Raw genomic sequence first — 21,654 nt, 5'->3', positions numbered from 1 at the left:
TGATGCGCCTCCTTACTTTCAGTGGTCCTTTCGTGTCGACCTCTAGGATTGCTTGGCGCTTCATCCTTGAAGGAATCAAGCTTCGAACGTCGCCTTTTTCTGCTAACCCATCGAACTTTTCTTCCTTTGGTGTTGTCTTCCTCTTTCCAAAAGGCTTCTCATTATCTTCAAATCTTTCCGAAGCTGATCGTCGCAGAGGAGAGATAGCTGTGTTGCTTTGTTTCTTAGGCTTTAACAACCTTTCAAAACCAGAGCTTTGGAATGTTAGCGCGTTAAGCCTCTTGAAGACGGAAGTTCGGTCTTGCCCACCAATACGATCAAGTGCCGAAATTCTGGGTTTTGAATGATTCAGCCTATCGAAGACTGATACTCGAATAGGAGGTTTAGGCTCCTCTTGATTTTGTTCAATGCTCACGCTGATGTGTTGAGCGTTAGCGTTTTTCGCTTTGCTTGAAATCTTCACGAGTGCATTTGGTGTGAAGCCAAGTCCAGCTTTGTTGTTGTCAACTCCGTAATCATGCTCCTTCAACTTCTTTTGAGTCTCGATGAGGTCACGATCTTTGTCGTTGACGGTGTTTGAAACCTTCTTTCCAAGATTTGAAGAGGAAGCAAAGTCATGCCTAGCCTTTGACATGAGTTCGTAGGCATTTGGGTCAAAGCCTTCTTCGATCTTCTTTGTTGGAAAAGAGCTTGGTTTCACTTTGACGCCATGCTGTGCCTCTAGACGGTTGATGAGTCCTGCGGTTTGCAAGTTTTTCTCCTCTGCAGTCTTTATCAGCCTTGCAACTGTTTCCTTCATCTGAACCAGCTGTTTTTCAATGGAGGTAGTGCCGATAGTCATGACTTGTTCTTTGTTTGAAGCCATGGACTGTGCTTGAATATCTTGAACGGAGACAGAGATGAGAGGTAGAGATTATCCCACTGGGCGTGCGAAATTTGTGAACACGAAAGTTTCTTTGAAACAAGAAACCAGAATAACGTGTACAAAATAATATTTTCCTCAGAGGTGAGGAAGAGTTGTTGATCCAAAGGGCCGTCGGGGCTTGATCTAAGGATGAACAGTTGATGAACGGATCTTCAAGGGGCGTTGGGCTTGATCTTGAAGAATGAGTGTATGGATTTCTTCAAGGGGCTTTTGGGCTTGATCTTGAAGGTTGATAGATGAGCAGATCTTCAAGGGCTTTTGGGCTTAGTCTTGAAGAACGATTGGATGTGTGGATTTGTTTGTGCTGTTGATCCAAGGGGCCGTTGGGGCTTGATCTTAGGATGAACGATGAACACTTTCTTCAAGGGCCGTCGGGGCTTGATCTTGAAGAATGGTTGTATGGATTTCTTCAAGGGCTTTTGGGCTTGATCTTGAAGGTTGATGGATGAGCGGATCTTCAAGGGCTTTTGGGCTTAATCTTGAAGAACGATTGGAGGTGTGGATTTGTTTGTGCTGTTGATCCAAGGGGCCATTGGGGCTTGATCTTAGGATGAACGATGAACACTTTCTTCAAGGGCCGTCGGGGCTTGATCTTGAGTTGGTGGAAGTTCTTCAAGGGCCGTTGGGGCTTGATCTTGAAGGAGGATTTGACGAAGAAACGAAGAGTGCTTTCTTGATCCTTCGGGATTTTCTTGAGAGCTTTAGAACTTTAAAGCTTCAAGGTTTTGGTGTGTAGAGAAATGTATTTGTGAATTGGTTTTGGTGTGTGTTGGCTTTTCTTGTTCCAGTTTCGAATGGAGATTGACCATTCTTTCTTCTTGACATCGGGATATACCGGAATATGGGTGCGTTTGGTCCTTCTGACGGCATCCTACTCCCTTTGGTTGTTGCAGGTTTAGCAAACTCATTATCGTCTTTGCTTGAAGATGGCACGGCCTGCTCTTTTTGCTTTTTAGGCATGGCGTGCCACTCCTGCTTTTTAGGTGCTGCTCTGCCCGTGGATTTGATCTCTTCCGGAAGGGCTTCGGGTACCATCTCTTCATCCATGTAGAACTTGGCATCTGCAAAGTGTGATTCGGCTTCGGTGAATGGCTTGGTATCACCTTAAACCACCTTCACTCCTTCTCGGTAAAATTTTAGGCATTGGTGAAGGGTGGACGGCACTACCCCATTTGCGTGGATCCAAGGTCTTCCTAAGAGCAAGCTGTAGGAAGTTCTTGCATCAATCACGTGGAATATCGTGCTTGATTTGAGCTCACCAATGGTCATCTCTACTCGGATCATGCCCATCGCCCTTTGTCCTCCTTGGTTAAAACCCTGGATCAGCAGACGGCTCAGGGATAGTTCATTCACCTTGATGCCGATTATGGTCATTGTTGATTTTGGCATGATGTTTATAGCCGACCCACCATCCACAAGCATGCGGTTGACTTTGTATTCCCTTACGTACCCTGAGACGAAGAGAGGACGGTTGTGAGGCTTTGATCCCAGCAGTAGGTCTTCGTCAGTGAAGTTAATTGCGTCATGGGTGGCACAACATGTGGCACATTCATGTGGCTGAAGCTTCGAGCCTTCGTCGTTACTTTCTCGCACTTCGTGGTCGCCGGGACCTGCCAGGACTGCTGCTAGTGCTCTTCGTATCTTTTTTGGCAATGGTAGCGCTTCCTCTATGCTAAAGTGTGTTGGTAGACCTTCTTCGGGTGTGAGGGTCTTTTCTACCTCAGTGGCGATAGCTTTGCCTTTTGAGGGCTTTTCTATTTCTACTTCAACCATGTGACAGGCCATAGTAGTGCACTGTTGGAAAAAGTCATTCGGGAAGTATTCACGCAAGGAAACGGGAATGCGTGGCTCCTGCTTTGTAGGTTCCCCAGCATATGTTGTCTTATTATGCTTTATGTTTCTTTTAGGCTTCGCATTGTTGCGGTCGTGGTGATTTCTTCTTTGTTCCACCTTTGGATGTATGACTCGTGGTCTTGGTTTCCTTGTCTTTTTGTAGGTTACCAATATCCATCCTTCTTCATCATCAGCATGTGCATCTTGGTCGCTTCTCTCCAGTGATGGTTGTGTAGGAGGTGCCGTGCATCTTGAGCATTCACGGGAACGGTCAGGTGTCGTTTGCAGAGGCACAAGATTAAATGATCCAAACGCAATTGTAGTGGTATGCGTTACGGCCGTGTCCTCAAGGTCGAGCTCAATTTGCCCTTGTTGTGCTAGCTTCATGATGAGTTCTTTAAGAACGAAGCACTTGCCAACAGGATGGCTCACGATACGATGGTACTTGCAGTACCTAGGATCGTTTGTGCGATTCATTTCTTCAGGACGCTTGCATTCGGGTAGCTCAATCACCTTTTTTTCCAGCAAGTCATCTAACATGGCAGCCATGTCAGAGTCAGGAAAAGGGTACGTTTTCTGTTCCAACTCTCTCAAAGTGCTCTTGTATCTGTCTTGGGTGCGAGAAGGCTCACTTGTCTTTATCTCCTTCGCTTTCTTCTTGGAGGAGATCTTGATGGGCACTGAGGAGGTCTTGATGGGTGCTGAGGAGGTCTTGATGGGGGTAGTGTTGACGGTAAAAGCTTCCTTAGCGGGCTTCTTCCCGGTCTTGTTTACATTTGGGGCGAATACTTTATCCTTATTGAAGTTAGTAATTGGCTCTTTTTTCCCGTGATTAGCGATACTCAGCTCCATGTCGTGGGAACGAGTTGCTAGCTCTTCGAATGTTCTTGGTTTTATGCCTTGGAGGATGTAATGTAACCCCCAGTGCATGCCTTGAACGCACATCTTAATGGCAGAGGTTTCAGAAAGCCGATCTTTGCAATCCAGACTTAAGGAGCGCCATCTATTTATGTAGTCGACGACAGGTATCTCTCCACTGTTTCGTACTGGTCAGCTCTAGCATGCTTACAGTACGACGAGTGCTGTAGAAACGGTTGAGGAATTCCCTTTCTAGCTGGTCCCAACTGTTGATAGACTCAGGTTCGAGGTCAGTGTACCAGTCAAAAGCGTTACTTTTCAGCGAACGCACGAACTGTTTGACGAAGTAGTCTCCCTCTGTCCCAGCATTGTTGCAAGTTTCAATGAAATGGGCGACATGTTGCTTCGGGTTGCCTTTTCCATCGAACTGCATGAACTTTGGGGGCTGATAACCCCTTAGCATCTTCAAAGCATCAATCTTCTTGGAGTAAGGCTTTGAGTACAGTACGGAGTCATGCGAGCTTCCTTCGTACTGTGTCTTGATAGTGCTTGTGATCATCTCCTGTAGCTGCTGGATAGAGAGAGATCCCATGAATGCCGTTGCTTGGTCTAGCTTCGGCTTCTCTTAAACTTTCTCCGCTGATGGCTCCTCTTCTTCGTTGACTTCTTTCTTTAATAGGCCAACATTTGGGTCGACTTTCACGTCGGGCAGCGCATCTAGTTGGTTGACAAGTGCGGCAATCTGCAAGTCCTTCTCTTCCACAATCCGTGTGAGCTTTGCGATTGCTTCATTCATCTGAGCTAGCTGCTCCTCGATTGAAGTTGCTCCAGTGGTCATGACTTGCATGGTTGTACTGCCGCTCGAATCAGCGTCGGAGAGTAGGGACTCTGAGTATTTCCTCTGGCTTTCTCCCCTTGATGCCCTTAGCGAGGCTAGGGTGATCACAGGCTCGTACCTCAGGTGCTCTTGTTCCTTTGACAGAGTTAATGCAGGGGCGGAAGCCGCGGCAAAAAGAGCTCTTGCCTTACCTCGGGTTATGATGCCCGAAATATCACCACTTGAGGCGATGATGTTCTTGTTCTTTGCTTTGATTGCAGGAACAGCTTGATCTTTTCTTGATGCCATTTGCATTTTTCGATGATTTGAGGATAGAGATGAGAGGTAGAGATGTCCCACCGAGCATGCCAAATTTGTGAACACGAAAGTTTCCTTGAAACAAGAAACCAGAATAACGTGTACAAAATAATATTTTTGTGTTTATGATTTTGGGGTTACGATCTCTCTCAAATTTGGTCCTCTGATTCTATCTTCGTAGGGTGTAGGTTTGTGGATGAGTTGTTGATCCAAAGGGCCGTCGGGGCTTGATCTAAGGATGAACAGTTGATGAACGGATCTTCAAGGGGCGTTGGGCTCGATCTTGAAGAATGAGTGTATGGATTTCTTCAAGGGGCTTTTGGGCTTGATCTTGAAGGTTGATGGATGAGCAGATCTTCAAGGGCTTTTGGGCTTAGTCTTGAAGAACGATTGGATGTGTGGATTTGTTTGTGCTGTTGATCCAAGGGGCCGTTGGGGCTTGATCTTAGGATGAACGATGAACACTTTCTTCAAGGGCCGTCGGGGCTTGATCTTGAATAATGGTTGTGTGGATTTCTTCAAGGGCTTTTGGGCTTGATCTTGAAGGTTGATGGATGAGCGGATCTTCAAGGGCTTTTGGGCTTAATCTTGAAGAACGGTTGGATGTGTGGATTTGTTGAGGTTGTTGATCCAAAGGGCCGTTGGGGCTTGAGCTTAGGATGAACGGATGAACACTTTCTTCAAGGGCCGTCGGGGCTTGATCTTGAAAGAGGATTTAACGAAGAACGAAGAGAGCTTTCTTGATCCTTCGAGATTTGCTTGAAAGCTTTAGAGTTTCAAAGCTTCAAGGATTTGGGGAGTTCTCTTCCAATTTGGGAGTAGAGAAATGTATTTGTGAATTGGTTGATGCTTGATACCTTGATGGAGAAGCCTATTTATAGGCTTTGAGAATGAATCACCACCACAAAATATTTTTTTCCTTTCCAAGCACCATTGCCTAATTTTCCCACTTAATGCAATATTGAAATTGAAGTGGTGTAACTTATGGCCTAATTTCCCACTTAATACCATTTTAAACTTGAAGTGGTCTAACTTATGGCCTAATTTCCCACTTAATGCAATATTGAAATTGAAGTGGTGTAACTTATGGCCTAATTTCCCACTTAACACCATTTTAAACTTGAAATGTGTATGCTTTGTCATTGCCCAAATGAGAAAAACTTGCTTTGATCTGTAATGGATTGAAGTGTGCTTGCCTTGTCATTGCCCAACATGAGAAGAAAAACTTGTTTTGATCCTCAATGGATTGAAATGTGCTTACCTTGTCATTGCCCAAATTGAGAAGAAAAAACTTGTTTAATCATCCAAGGGTATTTCTTCCTATTTTGTTGAGTCACATGCCATGTGTACAATTTGTACAACACGTGGCGTATGCCATGTATGCCTTGGCACGTCAAAACTTTAATGCATTGGTGAACATTTGTTTTACTGAAATTTCGATGTCTACAAATGCCCCCACTTCAAGGCGCGTCGTAGACATGTGCTTGTCACATGTAGAAGATGCGTTTTGAAGTCCCTTAATGTAGATGTCAACCCAAGGGCCGTCGAGGCTTGATCTTGAATTGGGATGGAAATTTCTTCAAGGGCCATTGAGGCTTGATCTTGAGTTCGACTGGAAGATTTTCTGGTTTCCTCCAATCGTTGATTTTCCACAGGCTTAGTCTTGAACTAGGCTGGAGGATTCTTTTGGTCTCCCCGAAGGTCTGAACTTACTCATTTTATCTGGAGTTGAATTTGATTCAAGGGTGGTGAACACTTGATTTTGAATCGGACTTGTGATTTCTTCAAGGGCCATTGAGGCTTGATCTTGAACTGGGCTGGAGGATTCTTCTGGTCTCCTTCGCTCGTTGATTTTCCTTTGTGCTACTCTTGAACTGGGCAGCAGGATTCTTTTGGTCTCCCCCAAAGGTCTGAGCTTTACTCCTTTTTTCTGTTTCTTTGTTCAATCTCTCCAATTCGTATTGAAAAGGGTTAGAGGATAGCTCAGCATATGCAGTTGTTGCTTGTCTCCACATGCTTTAATGTATCATTTTCACTTGCCTTACTTGCTCCCCTTTGCAGAAGTGGTCCCTTCTCTGGAAGTGTATCAACCGTTGAAGATGACTACTCGAGAGCAATGCTAGGTAAGCAACCAGGGAATAGATTCCAGGCAGTCGGTTCCAGATCGGAAGACTGACTCCAAGTGCCGGCTGATTGCTTCTTTCACTTTGCCATGCGAGTAAGAACAAGGACAAAGAAAAAAACAGGGAAAAAGCATGATATGAGATACTTTTGCTTTTGACCTTGATGATATGAGATACCTTTGCTTTTGAAGAAGCGGCGAATGGATCAGCACATGTATTTGTTGTGTTTGTCTCCACATGCTTCAATCTACCATTTCCTCCTGGGTCATCTGTACTCCAGGCATCTGGTATCTTCTTTGGGGAAGAAGAAAAAATTGAGTATTTCGAAAGGCTTTGCTGGGAGTGCGCCCTCAGAGGTGAGGAAGAGTTGGGCATTTTTTTTTTAGGTCTGCCTTGCCATAAAAGATGAAGGTCGACATATATAGGGATTTCCCAATAACAAGTGGTGGTTATGTTCTTTTACCCTTGTCGACAAACGTCTCTTCGATTTTTTAACAAGCGTCTCTTCGATTTCTGAGCGAGCGCTTCTTCGAAAAAGTTGTCACGGGTGCGGCTCTGTCACCACGCTTGTTGGCAAAGGCGCGTAGTTGGGATGATAACCTTCACGTGTTTTCAACTTTGTCAGAGATCTTTTGACAAAGTTGAACGCGTTATCTGAAAAGCCGCGAAAGCGTCGCCGAACTTCACGCAGGAAAATCCGATTTTTTGAATCGGTGGTCGTGTCGCCTTGGCTTTTTATAGAGGTATCGATCACCTCCAACATTCGCCCGTTTGTGAAAATCGTCTTCGGCCCTTTCTGATTTTACTTCATCCACCTTTCTCTTTTAACCTTTTGACAATGGCTAACCCGTCTAACATTTGCTTAGATTTGAGTCTCAGCAGTGATCCGAGTGCGCCGCGTCAGGTAAATGTATGGTGCCCTTCTTTCTTATCTTCTAATGGCCCTTTGACAGGTGAAGATTCTGTGATGAATGACGCAACAACAGCTACGATAGTAGCTAGGAACTTCCTCACTCCAAAAGATAGTAGGCTGCTTTCAGAACGGTCCGATGAGTTGGCCGTTCAAGAGTCCCTAACTCTCAGTGTTCAGTGCGCAGGCTCTGTGTCCAACATGGGCCAACGCCTACTTGCTCGATTCCGCCAAGTGGAATCATTGATGGCGGAGGTGGAAACTCTTAAGCAAGAGATCAAACAACTTAAGCACGAGAATAGAAGTTTGCATGTGCTTGCAAATAACTATTCGACGGGCATGAAGAGGAAGCTTGATGAGCTGCAAGAATCCAGTGGTCGAATTCAAAGTGACCGTCAAAGGCTTGCTGCTTTCTTCCAAAGGCACATTTTTCCTGGCTCATCTAGCGTTCCACCAAGTATTGAGGCTTCTTCTTTGATGCCTCCCGCTTCTGTAGTTTTCCCAAGTAGTGGGGCTTCACGTGAACAACCTTTATGAAAGCTCCATCTCTTTTTTTTTTTTCTTTTTTTTTTTTTTTGTACGCACTTGTAATTTCTCGGAGATCAATGAACATGCTTTATTTTATTTAGTGTATTGTGCTAAATACAGATAAAACATATACATCACCAAGATGTGTTATTTCCCTTTTTTTTTTTTTTTTTTTTTAATTTTGATGATGTGACTGTACTTGAAGTTTTGAAGTTTCAAGTTGCCCACGTACCCTTGGTTGAGGAGGGATCAAGTCATGACGTAGTTCAAATGAGTGATGGTTTGTTTTTTTTTTTTTTTTTTTTTTTTTTGATGATTTTGCCGTACACAGTTTATGCTCTTGCGGGCCAGGAGCTTGGTGCGTTTGTTTTAGGGGTAGTAGCGCTTCAAAAATCTGCCGTTGATGGGGCCGATCTTCAACCCGTCTTCTGCCATGATTAAGTAGGCGCCATTGGTGTAGATCTCTTGTATTACGTAGGGTCCATGCCACTTTGATGTGAACTTGCTTTTTGTCTTATGAGTTGTGATGATAGGCCTACGCAATGCCAGCACGAGATCTCCGGCTTAGAAAGACCTTGGGCGGACTTTCTTGTTGAATGCCTTGGATAACCGTGCTTGGTAGCATTCCAAGTGTTGTTGAACTTCGAGCCTTCTCTCATCCAGCGCTTCCAACTCCTGAAGGCGCAACTTTGCATTTTCTTCATCAGTCAAGCCTTCTTGTATAGCCATCCTTAGTGAGGGAATTTGACTTTCGAGCGGTAGAACAACTTCTACGCCATATACGAGAGAATAAGGTGTAGCTTGGGTAGGAGTCCTATGTGTAGTCCTATATGCCCAAAGTGCTTCACTTATTCTTTCATGCCAATCTCTCTTTGTTCGGCCGATTACCTTTTTCAGGAGGTTGCACAGCGTCTTGTTGAATGCTTCCGCGAGGCCGTTGGCCAGAGCATGATACATGGAAGACTTGTGCTGCTTGAACTTGTATTTGTCGCAAAGCTCGTCCACGAGTCGGTTGGAGAACTGCTTTCCGTTGTCAGTGATAATGTAGCGAGGCACCCCATATCGGTGGATGATATGCTCCTTGATGGAACGAACAACAGTTTCCTTTTTTACTTCCCTTAAAGGGATGGCTTCAGTCCACTTGGAGAAGTAATATGTTGCAGCTAGGATGTAAGCTTCCCCTGCAGATGACTTTGGCGCAATTGGTCCTACAACGTCCAATCCCCATGCGTCGAACGACCATGAAGCAACTGTAGGGTGTAATGGTTCAGGCGGTTGATGTATGAAGTTGGTGTGGAATTGGCAGGCTTGGCACCTTTTGGCGTGTACCAGGCAGTCCTTCACCATGCTCGGCCAGTAGTAACCCATTCTTTTAAGCCGAAAATGTAGCTTTGGTCCAGACTGATGTGCCCCACACATACCTGAATTTGCTTCTTCCATGGCTAGATTAACTTCTTCCTCACCTAGGCATCTCAGGAGCACTCCTTCAAGAAAGCGTCGATAAAGTGTTCCTTTGTAGTAAAGGAAGCGAGGTGCTCGTCGACGTATTTCGGAACGGTGTCTGAGATCATCTGGAAGCTTTCCGTGCTCTAAGTAGTCAATCAGCGGCTGTCTCCACTCTTCAGCATCGACTGGAAGTACTGAGATGACATTTGTATCATCTAGTGACATTTCATTAACGAGCGGAATCACCCATCTTTGGCAAACTGGCACGTCTGCAACTTTATCTTTTCCTAGTGTCATACTCGAGGCTAGATTGGCGAGAGCGTCTGCCATTTGATTTTCCTTTCTTGGCACATGTTCTAGTGTCACAGCTTCGAACTTTTGTAGCAGTTGGGTCGCTAGCCGGAAGTATGGGACGAGATCATCTTTCCTCACCTCATATTCAGTTAAGAGTTGATTAATTATGAGCTTGGAATCGCCATATACCTCAAGAGCTGTGATTTCCATGTTGATCGCCATTTGGAGCCCGATGATCAATACTTGGTACTCAGCAACATTGTTGGGGCATAGCTCATTCAGTTGGAAGGAGTAAGGTAGTATTTGCCTTTGTGGCGACATGAATACTACTCCTGCCCCCGCTCCGTCTGCTCGTGCGGATCCGTCGAAGAACATCGTCCATGTTGGGAAGATGTCGATGTAGAACACCTCCTCGTCAGGCAAGTAGTGTTTGGTGCTGTTTGCAGTTTCAGCTCGTGCAGGCAATGAGCGTTTGGTGCCGTTTGCAGTTTCAGCTCGTGCAGGCAAGGAGCGTTTTGGTGCCGTTTGCAGTTTCAGCTCGTGCAGGCAAGGAGCGTTTGGTGCTGTTTGCAGTTTCAGCTCGTGCAGGCAAGGAGCGTTTGGTGTCACCTTTTAGGCTCGTGCGAACGAGGAGCTTGTGGTGTCGTTTGCAGTTTCAACTCGTGCAGACAAGGAGCTTGTGGACAAGATGGTTGCTGCTTGTCCAATTTCTTCGAAGCGATCTTCAAAAGGCATTCCTCACAATCTTCATAGCAAGGAGCCTTGATCGAGAAATTGAATAAGTCTTCGATGAAGAAGAGATCGCGCATGAACGATCTTTGTGTTGAAATTTTCTTATCTTCAACATTTTCACATTGCTTTGGAGGTTGGCGAAAGCTGCTTTCCCTCCTTTCTGATTGGTGCACTTGTGGAGAAGACATATGTTTCTCGTGCAGTTTCTTCGGAGTGACATGAGTCCATCCTTCAATTTCACTTGACTTGGAGCATGCCCCCAACAGTCGAGGTGAAGACCTTGAGTTGAAAGAGCCAGAAGTGACATCTTTCTTAGGGATTTCATCTTCAGTGCTGTCCTCTTGGGTTTGTTGGCATGAAGATTTGCCAGTGTGGACGATGATGCGCCTCCTTACTTTCAGTGGTCCTTTTGTGTCGACCTCTAGGATTGCTTGGCGCTTCATCCTTGAAGGAATCAAGCTTCGAACGTCGCCTTTTTCTGCTAACCCATCGAACTTTTCTTCCTTTGGTGTTGTCTTCCTCTTTCCAAAAGGCTTCTCATTATCTTCAAATCTTTCCGAAGCTGATCGTCGCAGAGGAGAGATAGCTGTGTTGCTTTGTTTCTTAGGCTTTAAGAACCTTTCAAAAACAGAGATTTGGGATGTTGGCGCGTTAAGCCTCTTGAAGACAGAGGTTCGGCCTTGACTACCAATGCGATTAAGCACTGAAATTCTGGAGCTTGAATGGCTCATCCTATCGAAGACCGACGTCCGAGGGGCGGGTTTAGGCTCTTTTTGGTCTTGTTCAATGCTCACGCTGATGTGTTGAGCGCTAGCTTTCTTCACTTTGCTTGAAATCTTCACGGGTGTATTTGGTGTGAAGCCAAGTCCAGCTTTGTTGTTGTCAACTCCGTAATCATGCTCCTTCAACTTCTTTTGAGTCTCGGTGAGGTCACGATCTTTGTCATTGACGGTGTTTGAAACCTTCTTTCCAAGATTTGAAGAGGAAGCAAAGTCATGCCTAGCCTTTGACATGAGTTCGTAAGCATTTGGGTTAAAGCATTCTTCAGTCTTCTTAGTTAGAAGAGAGCTTGGTTTCATTTTGAGGCCATGTTGTGCCTCCAGACGATTGATGAGTCCGGCGGTTTGCAAGTTTTTCTCCTCTGCAGTCCGTGTGAGCTTTGCGATTGCTTCATTCATCTGAGCTAGCTGCTCCTCGATTGAAGTTACTCCAGTGGTCATGACTTGCATGGTTGTACTGCCGCTCGAATCAGCGTCGGAGAGGAGGGACTCTGAGTATTTCCTCAGGCTTTCCCCTTTTGATGCCCTTAGCGAGGCTAGGGTGATCACAGGCTCGTGCCTCAGGTGTTCTTGTTCCTTTGACAGAGTTAATGCAGGGGCGGAAGCCGCGGCAAAAAGAGCTCTTGCCTTACTTCGGGTTATGGTGCCCGAAATATCACCACTTGCGGCGATGATGTTCTTATTCTTTGCTTTGATTGCAGGAACAGCTTGATCCTTTCTTGATGCCATTTGCATTTTTCGATGATTTGAGGATAGAGATGAGAGGTAGAGATGTCCCACCGGGCGTGCCAAATTTGTGAACACGAAAGTTTCTTTGAAACAAGAAACCAGAATAACGTGTACAAAATAATATTTTTGTGTTTATGATTTTGGGGTTACGATCTCTCTCAAATTTGGTCCTCTGATTCTATCTTCGTAGGGTGTAGGTTTGTGGATGAGTTGTTGATCCAAAGGGCCGTCGGGGCTTGATCTAAGGATGAACAGTTGATGAACGGATCTTCAAGGGGCGTTGGGCTTGATCTTGAAGAATGAGTGTATGGATTTCTTCAAGGGGCTTTTGGGCTTGATCTTGAAGGTTGATGGATGAGCAGATCTTCAAGGGCTTTTGGGCTTAGTCTTGAAGAACGATTGGATGTGTGGATTTGTTTGTGCTGTTGATCCAAGGGGCTGTTGGGGCTTGATCTTAGGATGAACGATGAACACTTTCTTCAAGGGCCGTCGGGGCTTGATCTTGAATAATGGTTGTGTGGATTTCTTCAAGGGCTTTTGGGCTTGATCTTGAAGGTTGATGGATGAGCGGATCTTCAAGGGCTTTTGGGCTTAATCTTGAAGAACAGTTGGATGTGTGGATTTGTTGAGGTTGTTGATCCAAAGGGCCGTTGGGGCTTGAGCTTAGGATGAACGGATGAACACTTTCTTCAAGGGCCGTCGGGGCTTGATTTTGAAAGAGGATTTAACGAAGAACGAAGAGAGCTTTCTTGATCCTTCGAGATTTGCTTGAAAGCTTTAGAGTTTCAAAGCTTCAAGGATTTGGGGAGTTCTCTTCCAATTTGGGAGTAGAGAAATGTATTTGTGAATTGGTTGATGCTTGATACCTTGATGGAGAAGCCTATTTATAGGCTTTGAGAATGAATCACCACCACAAAATATTTTTTTCCTTTCCAAGCACCATTGCCTAATTTTCCCACTTAATGCAATATTGAAATTGAAGTGGTGTAACTTATGGCCTAATTTCCCACTTAATACCATTTTAAACTTGAAGTGGTCTAACTTATGGCCTAATTTCCCACTTAATGCAATATTGAAATTGAAGTGGTGTAACTTATGGCCTAATTTCCCACTTAACACCATTTTAAACTTGAAATGTGTATGCTTTGTCATTGCCCAAATGAGAAAAACTTGCTTTGATCCGTAATGGATTGAAGTGTGCTTGCCTTGTCATTGCCCAACATGAGAAGAAAAACTTGTTTTGATCCTCAATGGATTGAAATGTGCTTACCTTGTCATTGCCCAAATTGAGAAGAAAAAAACTTGTTTAATCATCCAAGGGTATTTCTTCCTATTTTGTTGAGTCACATGCCATGTGTACAATTTGTACAACACGTGGCGTATGCCATGTATGCCTTGACACGTCAAAACTTTAATGCATTGGTGAACATTTGTTTTACTGAAATTTCGATGTCTACAACCATATTTTCTGTTTTGGCCGAAAAGTTCCATTTTTCCGATAACTAAAGCATCGGCATGCGGTGTTTAGTTCCAAATTCCTTCATCAATGATTTATGGAATAAATGGGTTGTTTGTAAGATGAATTAATACTTAGAAGTTAAATTAGGGTTTGTGTTTCATGTTGGGGTGTATGGGTTGTGGAATAAATTTCAAAATTTGACGTGCTAGAAAACTGGGATGGAACTATTTTTGGTTCAAGTGTCCAATTGCAGAAATTTGTGAAAATTTTTCCGTAATGTGCATGTGGTGTGCATGGCTACAACTTAATATAAGAAGTGGGAATGTTCACTAATTATGATGCGCATATGTTGTGCCTCGCAATTTAGCGAGTATGACCACAATCTAGTCGGCCTCGGCGAAAAACAAAATTAAAAAAAAAATGCTTAGAGGACATTAAGGGTCATGCGTGTCCATGAAATAATGACAATGTTATCGTGATTTCCACGTGCATGGTTAAATGGTGGTTGATATACGTAACAAGACTTTTCAAACTGTCACTGTAACCTTATATACATAACAATTATGTTTTAATTGTATCCACTATACCAATATATTGCCGTTAAATTTTCTCCCACTCTGTGTATATCATGTGCATGTACTGTACATATTATGTGCATGTACCGTGCATATAGTGTACTGGTGTGTATTTACGTCTTTGATACTCTTCACATTAATGTAGCTTACTACTTTTTCCTTTAATTCAAAGGTAGGCCCTGCAAATACTAAAAAAGCGAATAAATTCGTGAAACAATTTCCTTTGATTCAGTTGGTTCTTTCGTGCCCATTCAAATTGCAATTTTTCAAATCCTTGAAATATTTGAACCCAATCAAATTGATTCCAAATTCAAATTAATGAATCTTTGATTCTTCATATAAAGTTTAAGGTCATTTATCTAATTGAGTTATTTTTCTGATTTCGAAGAGAGTTGTGAGCTATGGATTTTTGGGTTGAGCTTAGATATGTGAGCATAAGACGTGCATGTCGTGTACATACAATGTATAGCGAGCTTAATATGAAGAGAGCGAATGAATACGCAAAACAATTTCGTCCATATCCTTCTCTCTTCCTTCTTTCCACTATGATTTCTCTCTTATCTCTCAAATTTATCTTTCTCCAAAAGGCAACTGACCTTTAATACGTTTTTTCATTTAATTGCAGCAAAAGTCAAACCCTATTTTCATTCTTGTAAATTTGGATCGAGAAATGGAGCAGAGGGAGGGAAAAGATAGAAGAAATGAAAACCCACATATAAATATAAATCAGAGAGATGATAAAAATTGAAGGATTTGGGTCTCCTCCAAGAAACACCAAATCAATTACTTCAACTCCAAAAATCCATCAATCAAAAAGCAAAATTAAGCAAACTCAGTTCACAAAACCTATAAATAAAAAGGATAACTCTTGTGCACATTCGAAATGTAGAGAGATAGCTCTTGTGCATACTTGAAATGCAGAGAATGGAGAGAGAGAGAGAGAGAGAGAGAGAGAGAGCTTGGATGAAGAAGATGGGTGGGTTAGAGAGAGAGAGAGAGAGCTTGGATGAAAAAGATCAGTGGTTTCGGGTTCTTCAAATTGGAATTGGGCGAGAGAGATTTTCTCTGTTTCTCTTTCTACAAAATGAGAAATGAAGGCTGAAATTTATGGATGACCCACTTATATGGGAAGACAATTTGGTCATTTCAAGGTGTAGAAAAAATCATATTTCTGTTTGATTGTTATGCATGGTGTGTGCATGCCATGTGCATATCCAAAATGTCCTACTTCTGTCCCAAGATTAAGAAATTGTCCCATTTTGGGGTATTTCCCTATATAGGCTTTTTAGCCAAAATGGTCTCTGATATTTGCATAACTCATCACTTTAGTTCTTGAGATTTGAAATCAATAGAAGTGGTTTCTGAGTTTGTCCACCATCAATCACTTCGGTCATTCCATGAAAAATCTCCATTAAATAAGGCTAAAATGACAAAAACACCCTCAAATTTTGTCAAATCATTTGGCCCACTGTTTATTAATTTGAGGGTATTTTTATCATTTTGATCTTTATTTAATATATTTTTTCATGGAAGGACCAAAACGATTGATGATGGACAAACTCAAGGACCATTTCTATTGATTTCAAATCTCAGAGACCAAAGTGATGAGTTATGCAAATCTCAATGACCATTTTGGCTAAAACACCCCCTATATATTGCCATATTTTTTGACGTGACATGATTGTGAATTTGCATACCTCTTGTTTTGTACTCTATGCATGAATTTAATTTTGGTTTGGTACGAATATATAATGATTGGGCTTCCGAATATACTTTGGCTTTAGTAAAGATATATGCAAGTTGTTCTTTCACTTCTACAGAACTTCATATCAATTACTCATTCTTGTAATGTTTCCCTAATAAAATGATGCTCCCTATTTATCTGTCTAGTTTTATGGTGGAAGATAGGATTCTTCACCATAGAAATTGCAGATATGTTATCACATAACAAAGGGGTTGTATCAGTTTACATCTCCCCAAAATCATCAAGCACAAACCATAACCAAATAGACTGAGTTGTGGCCTCTACTGCAAAGACATACTCAGCTTCTACAGTGGATAAAGTAGCTGTGTTTTGCTTCACAGAGGCCCAGGATAAGACACCGCTTCCAAAACTGAAGGCATAGCCTGAGGTGCTTCTACTATCATCTTCACTACCTGCCCAGTTAACATCACATGATCCCTTAAGTGTTGCTTCTTTGTCTTTTACATAATCAATCTCATAGCTTATTGTACTCTGCATATATCTCAGGACTCTCTTTGCAACTCCAAAATGTTTCTTTATGGGACTATTCATGAACCTTAACAATAAACTGGCAGCATACATCAAATCTGGTATAGTTGCTGTCAAATACAAAAAGCTCCCTACAATCTTCATGTACATGCTTTAATCAGCCAATTCAATTCCATCAACTTTCTTGAGTTTTTCTCCTGTAGACAATGGAATTGACATAGGTTTGCAGTCTTCAAGACCAAATTTCACCGGGAGTGACTTTGCATACTTGCTTTGATGAATGAACACACCCTTATTAGTTTGCAGAATTCCCATTCCCAAGAAGTGAAGCACCCCTAAATCAAACATCTCATATTTCTGCATCATCTTTCTTTTAAATTCACTGGTGTATACAATATCATCCACATACAATGACACAATGATCAATCCATATTCTTCATCAAATCTTGTGTTTAGTGTAGCCTCACTAGTGCTTTTCTTGAACTTACAATTAATCAAGTAAGTATCAATCTCACTATGTCAGGCTCTAGGAGCCTGTTTTAAGCCATATAATGCTTTCCTCAGCTTGTAAACCTTGCGATAGCATTCTTCAATTCAAAACCTTCAGGTTCTCAGTGTACACTTCCTTTTATAGAAAACCATTTAGGAATTGTGATTTTACAACTAATTGAAATAGCTTCCATCTTTTTTGTGTTGTAAGAGCAATAAGACTTCGAATTATGTCTAACATTGCCACTGGGGCAAAGGTTTCATACCAAGCTTTTGTGTCTTTTGCAACAAGCCTAGCCTTCTGCTTTTGGACAATTCCATCCAAATTGAGCTTAGTTCTAAGAACCAATTTTATTCCTATGACAAGCTTATCAGTAGGTCTCTCTGCTAGTTGCTATATGTCATTTTTTCTCAATCATTTCAATCTCAGTAGTCATAACTTCTTGCCAAGCTTGATCCTGTGCTGCCTTTTGATAACTTTCCGATTCAACAATACACATGTGACACTAGGGCTGGGTTCGGTTCAAAACGGTTCGGTTTTTTGCCAAAACCGAAACCGAACCAAAATTTCAGTTCGGTCCAATTTTTTTTGAGTTTTTTTTCGGTTCGATTTTTTTTTTTTTTCCGTCTTCAACAAAAAAAAAATCCTAAGAAAACAAAGCTTGCAGCCATTTATACATCTTCCAGAGAAAACAAGCTTATTGCCGAGTGTAAATGTCAAAACCAAAGAGCTAAATCATCGGAAAATTAGGATACAACACACCTCTCCGAAAAACAGGACAAAAGTCACAGAGTGAATTATAGCAACATACTGATTGAAAATTTTATGTAAATATATCGGAAGAGCCTGCAGATTGCAAACATCAAAGTTAATAACTGTCATTGAATCTTCGAACTTTAAATGCTAAATGAGAACTTTCAATTGGATACACATTCTGCATTGAATAACATCAATATTCTTATACCAGATTCAATTTAATTTTGGCAAAACCAAATCTGATATGAAAGAAAACGATTGACAACGAAAACCGCTGCTATTCTTAAAATTAGAGTGCCACTCGCCTCTATAGCAGCCGCATTACACAGTAGCAAAGTGACGAGTAGCTGATGCTGCTTCTAAACCACCGGCAATATAACAAATGAAAGAAAAAAAACCACATAAATTTCAAAAAAAATTCGATGAACTATGAGCGAGACGAAACAGAAATTCAGGAATCAGCGAGAAACGAGATGGAGGAGAACGAACCTGCTTGTTTCTTCTCGGTGGGGGAACCGCTGCACTGCAGAATCTCGAGCTTGATGAGGCCTAGAGTTAGGCCGGACATTATACCAGCGAAGATGATGAAGAAACAGGAGAGGCCGTATAAATGAACCACCAGGCGGATCCGAATAAGATGGCGCCCAGAGAGTTTGAGAGAGTGAGAGACAGAGACTTTGACAAAGTGATTGAAGACCAAGAGAGAGAAAGAGGAGGCTCAGAGTGAATGAGGGATCGATGTTTAGCTTTAAGGTTTCAGACTGAAGTCACTGAACGACGTCGTCGACCAATACAAATACAAACTTTCAGAACGATATGCCGTTTCTATTACTAAATGTAAAACGACATCGTTTTTTATAATGTTTTAGTTCGGTTCGGTTTGGTTCGGTTTTCGAAACTCAGAAACCAACCAAACCAACCAGATTCGGTTCGGTTTGATTTTTTTTTCAGTTCGGTTTGGTTTTCGGTTTTTTGAAACCACCCCTATGTAACATCTTGCATATGTTTCATCCAAGCTTCTCAATTTCACTAATGTTGAACTGGTTGTTGAATCTTGAATTTGGCTTTCACTCCTACTAGTGGATGAATTGTCAGGACTTAAAATTGGTTGAGAGCTTTGAGTAGTTTCAACTTGAGTTTCATAAGTTGAGGTTTCCTGCATATCAATACCATACACAACATTTTCCAGACTAAGAGGTATTGAGAGTGTTTCAAGCTGTCTGCATTCCCAATTCCAGGATTGATCCTTATTGAACACCACATTTTTGGTGAGGATAATTTTCTTGGATTGCAAGTTATAAACCCATATAGCCTTTCTCGCATCTACCATATCCTATGAAAATGCCTTTGCTTGGCTTTTCATCAAATTTATGCCTTAATTGTGATGGAATGTGTGTGTAACATATGCACCCAAACAGTTTCAAGTGCTTTATACTAGGTATTCTACATATGAATGCTTCAAATGGAGTTTTGTCTTTCATTGCAGTTGTAAAACACCTATTTTGCAAATATGTTGTAGTGTCAACTGCTTTAGCTCAAAACATCAAAGGAATCTTCATCTCGGCCATTATTGACCTTGCCATTTCTCCATTGGTCCTATTTCTTCTCTCAGCAACTCCATTTTGTTGAGGTATATAGGCAACCGTTAATTGCCTCACCATTCCTATGTTTGAACGACAATCTAGAAACTCATGAGAGGTATATTCACTCCCTTTGTCACTTCTCAAGTTCTTTAGACTAAACCCACTTTGCAACTCCACAAAAGCTTAAAAAATTTTAAACGCATTGAACACATCAGACTTATTTATGAGAAAATACACCCAATATATTCCTAAAAAATCATCAATGAATATGATGAAGTACCTGTTCCCACCAATGGGTTCATTTTTCATTGGTCCACACACATCTATATGTACAAGCTCAAGTGGATAGCTTGCTCTCAACACTTTCTCTTTATTAAATAGTTCTCTATGCATTTTTCCAGAAACGTAGCCTTCACAAACTTCCTTCTTTTATGATAGCTTAGGTAGACCTAGCACCATTCCCTCTCTTTGCATCCTTTTTAGATTACCAAAGTTCAAGTGACAAAGCCTTTTGTGGAAACTCCATGACTCTTCTTCAATTGAGGCTTTCCTTGCTACAAAAGTTATAGACTCTAAGGATAGTGGGAAGCACTTATTTCCAGCCATTATTACTTTAGCTACGACATTTTCAAGATTGAAGTCATCAAAGATTACTGCCATATTTCCACCAAACAAGACATAATAGCCATGCTCCATCATTTGACCAACACTTGATAGGTTTTCGTTTAGCCCTGGAACCAACATAACTTCATTTATGTATCTTTTCCCATGTTTTGTATCCACTATAAGTGTTCCCTTCCTTGTTGCTTGTTCCAAATTACCAGTTCCCATTTTCACTTTGCATGTAACCGAGCTGTCAAGATTTAACAGTAAGGACTCTTGAAAAGTCATGTGGTTGCTGTAGGCATTGTCCATAAACCACAAAGATCTATCTTGAATGATTGAGGCTGAGTGACAAGCATAAAACATTGTACTTGTGGTTACATCTTCCTCTTTTTCATAATTGGCAACCTGCTTGTTATTATCATAATCATTTGCAGTATGCCAAAATCTATTGCACTTACCACATTTTGACTTACCTTTGTACCTACATATGCCAAAATGATATTTGTCACATGTTTGACATTGTGGTTTTCCAATTCCTTGGCTGCCACTACCTTACCTATTTTGAAATGTGTTCCTGTTGTTCCAATTCCCACTACTTTGGTTGTTCCAACCAGAGTTACCACTATCATTCTAGTTGTTGTTTTGTGACCAGCTCTTCCCTTTCTTATTTTGTTTGCCTTATGCACCTGTATAACTTCCATTACCACTAGGGGTGGGCAAATAGGTCTAGGACCTGCGGGGTGAGGCGGGTACAAATTTTGTAAACTCAAAATGGGGCGGGGCGGGATATGTCTTCTATCTCTGAAAAAAGGCCCCAGGCCTGGACCATTTCCACTCTTCATCATATGGATATCCACCGTTCCATTTCTAAACATTTATACTCTCTCTGTCTTTCTGCTCTCGAATTCCCAAGTTAAGACTCTCCCCTCTCTCAAATTTTGAAATCGAGCAAGTCTTTCTCTCCCGACTCCTGAATCACCTACTCAACGGCCTCACAGAGAAGGAGATCGGCATCCTTGCCGACTGGGAAAAGAAGTTTGAAGCTTACTGAGTTGACGACATCATCGAGACTATCACCGATTCACCGTCGTCACCCATCACCGTTGTTGCGACCAGCTCCAGCCATAGTTCTCTCAATCTTTCCCACTCCTGAATCACCTATCGGATGAAATTAAAGAACCCAGGTCCTAGATCGTTACCGATTCACCATCGTCACCCATCACCGATGTCGCGACCATTACCACTCATTGCCGCCATCGAGGACACTACCATCATCCTCCTAAATTTATGTAATTTGTTAATTAGGATTTATTTTTCTTTATGTGAATCTCTAATATAGGGATTTAGAGTTTTTGAATTAGGATTGCCGTGAGTTTTAGATTATGTTCTAGGTTTTAGAATATAGATATTGAAGATTAATCCTTGCGAGTTCTAGGTTCTGTTCTGGTTTTTATTTTTTATTTATTTATTTATTTATTTTTATTATTATTTATTATTATTATTATTATTATTATTATTATTTTGCTGTTTTTGTGCTTGTTGATGTTTCTTTTCAATTTTGATGTTTTGATCATTGTTTGGTTAGTTTTGTCTGTTTGCATGATCAAAGGGGTTTGATTTGTTATTTTTGCATCTGGGTTTGCTTTGATTTGTTGCTTGT

The 21,654-nt window shown here is 41.9% G+C and overlaps 1 long non-coding RNA gene and 1 pseudogene across 1 annotated transcript; both read right to left on the bottom strand.

Moving 5' to 3' along the window:
* Positions 1-4,847: 4,847 nt before the first annotated feature.
* Positions 4,848-13,585, bottom strand: LOC148698594 (uncharacterized). Its single transcript, XR_015951951.1, has 2 exons — positions 12,758-13,585; positions 4,848-5,425 (listed from the first exon to the last, which is right to left on the bottom strand). It is a non-coding gene; the product is annotated as an uncharacterized LOC148698594 (long non-coding RNA).
* A 2,707-nt stretch (positions 13,586-16,292) lies between these two features.
* LOC137747924 (secreted RxLR effector protein 161 pseudogene) lies at positions 16,293-16,709 on the bottom strand (annotated as a pseudogene).
* Between the last annotated feature and the right edge of the window lie 4,945 nt (positions 16,710-21,654).

Source organism: Pyrus communis, chromosome 2 (assembly GCF_041283825.1).
Source record: "Pyrus communis isolate YQ-2024b chromosome 2, ASM4128382v1, whole genome shotgun sequence".
Taxonomy (NCBI): Eukaryota; Viridiplantae; Streptophyta; class Magnoliopsida; order Rosales; family Rosaceae; genus Pyrus; species Pyrus communis.
Note: the sequence above shows the minus strand (reverse complement) of the source record. Positions and strands in the feature narration are given on the sequence as shown.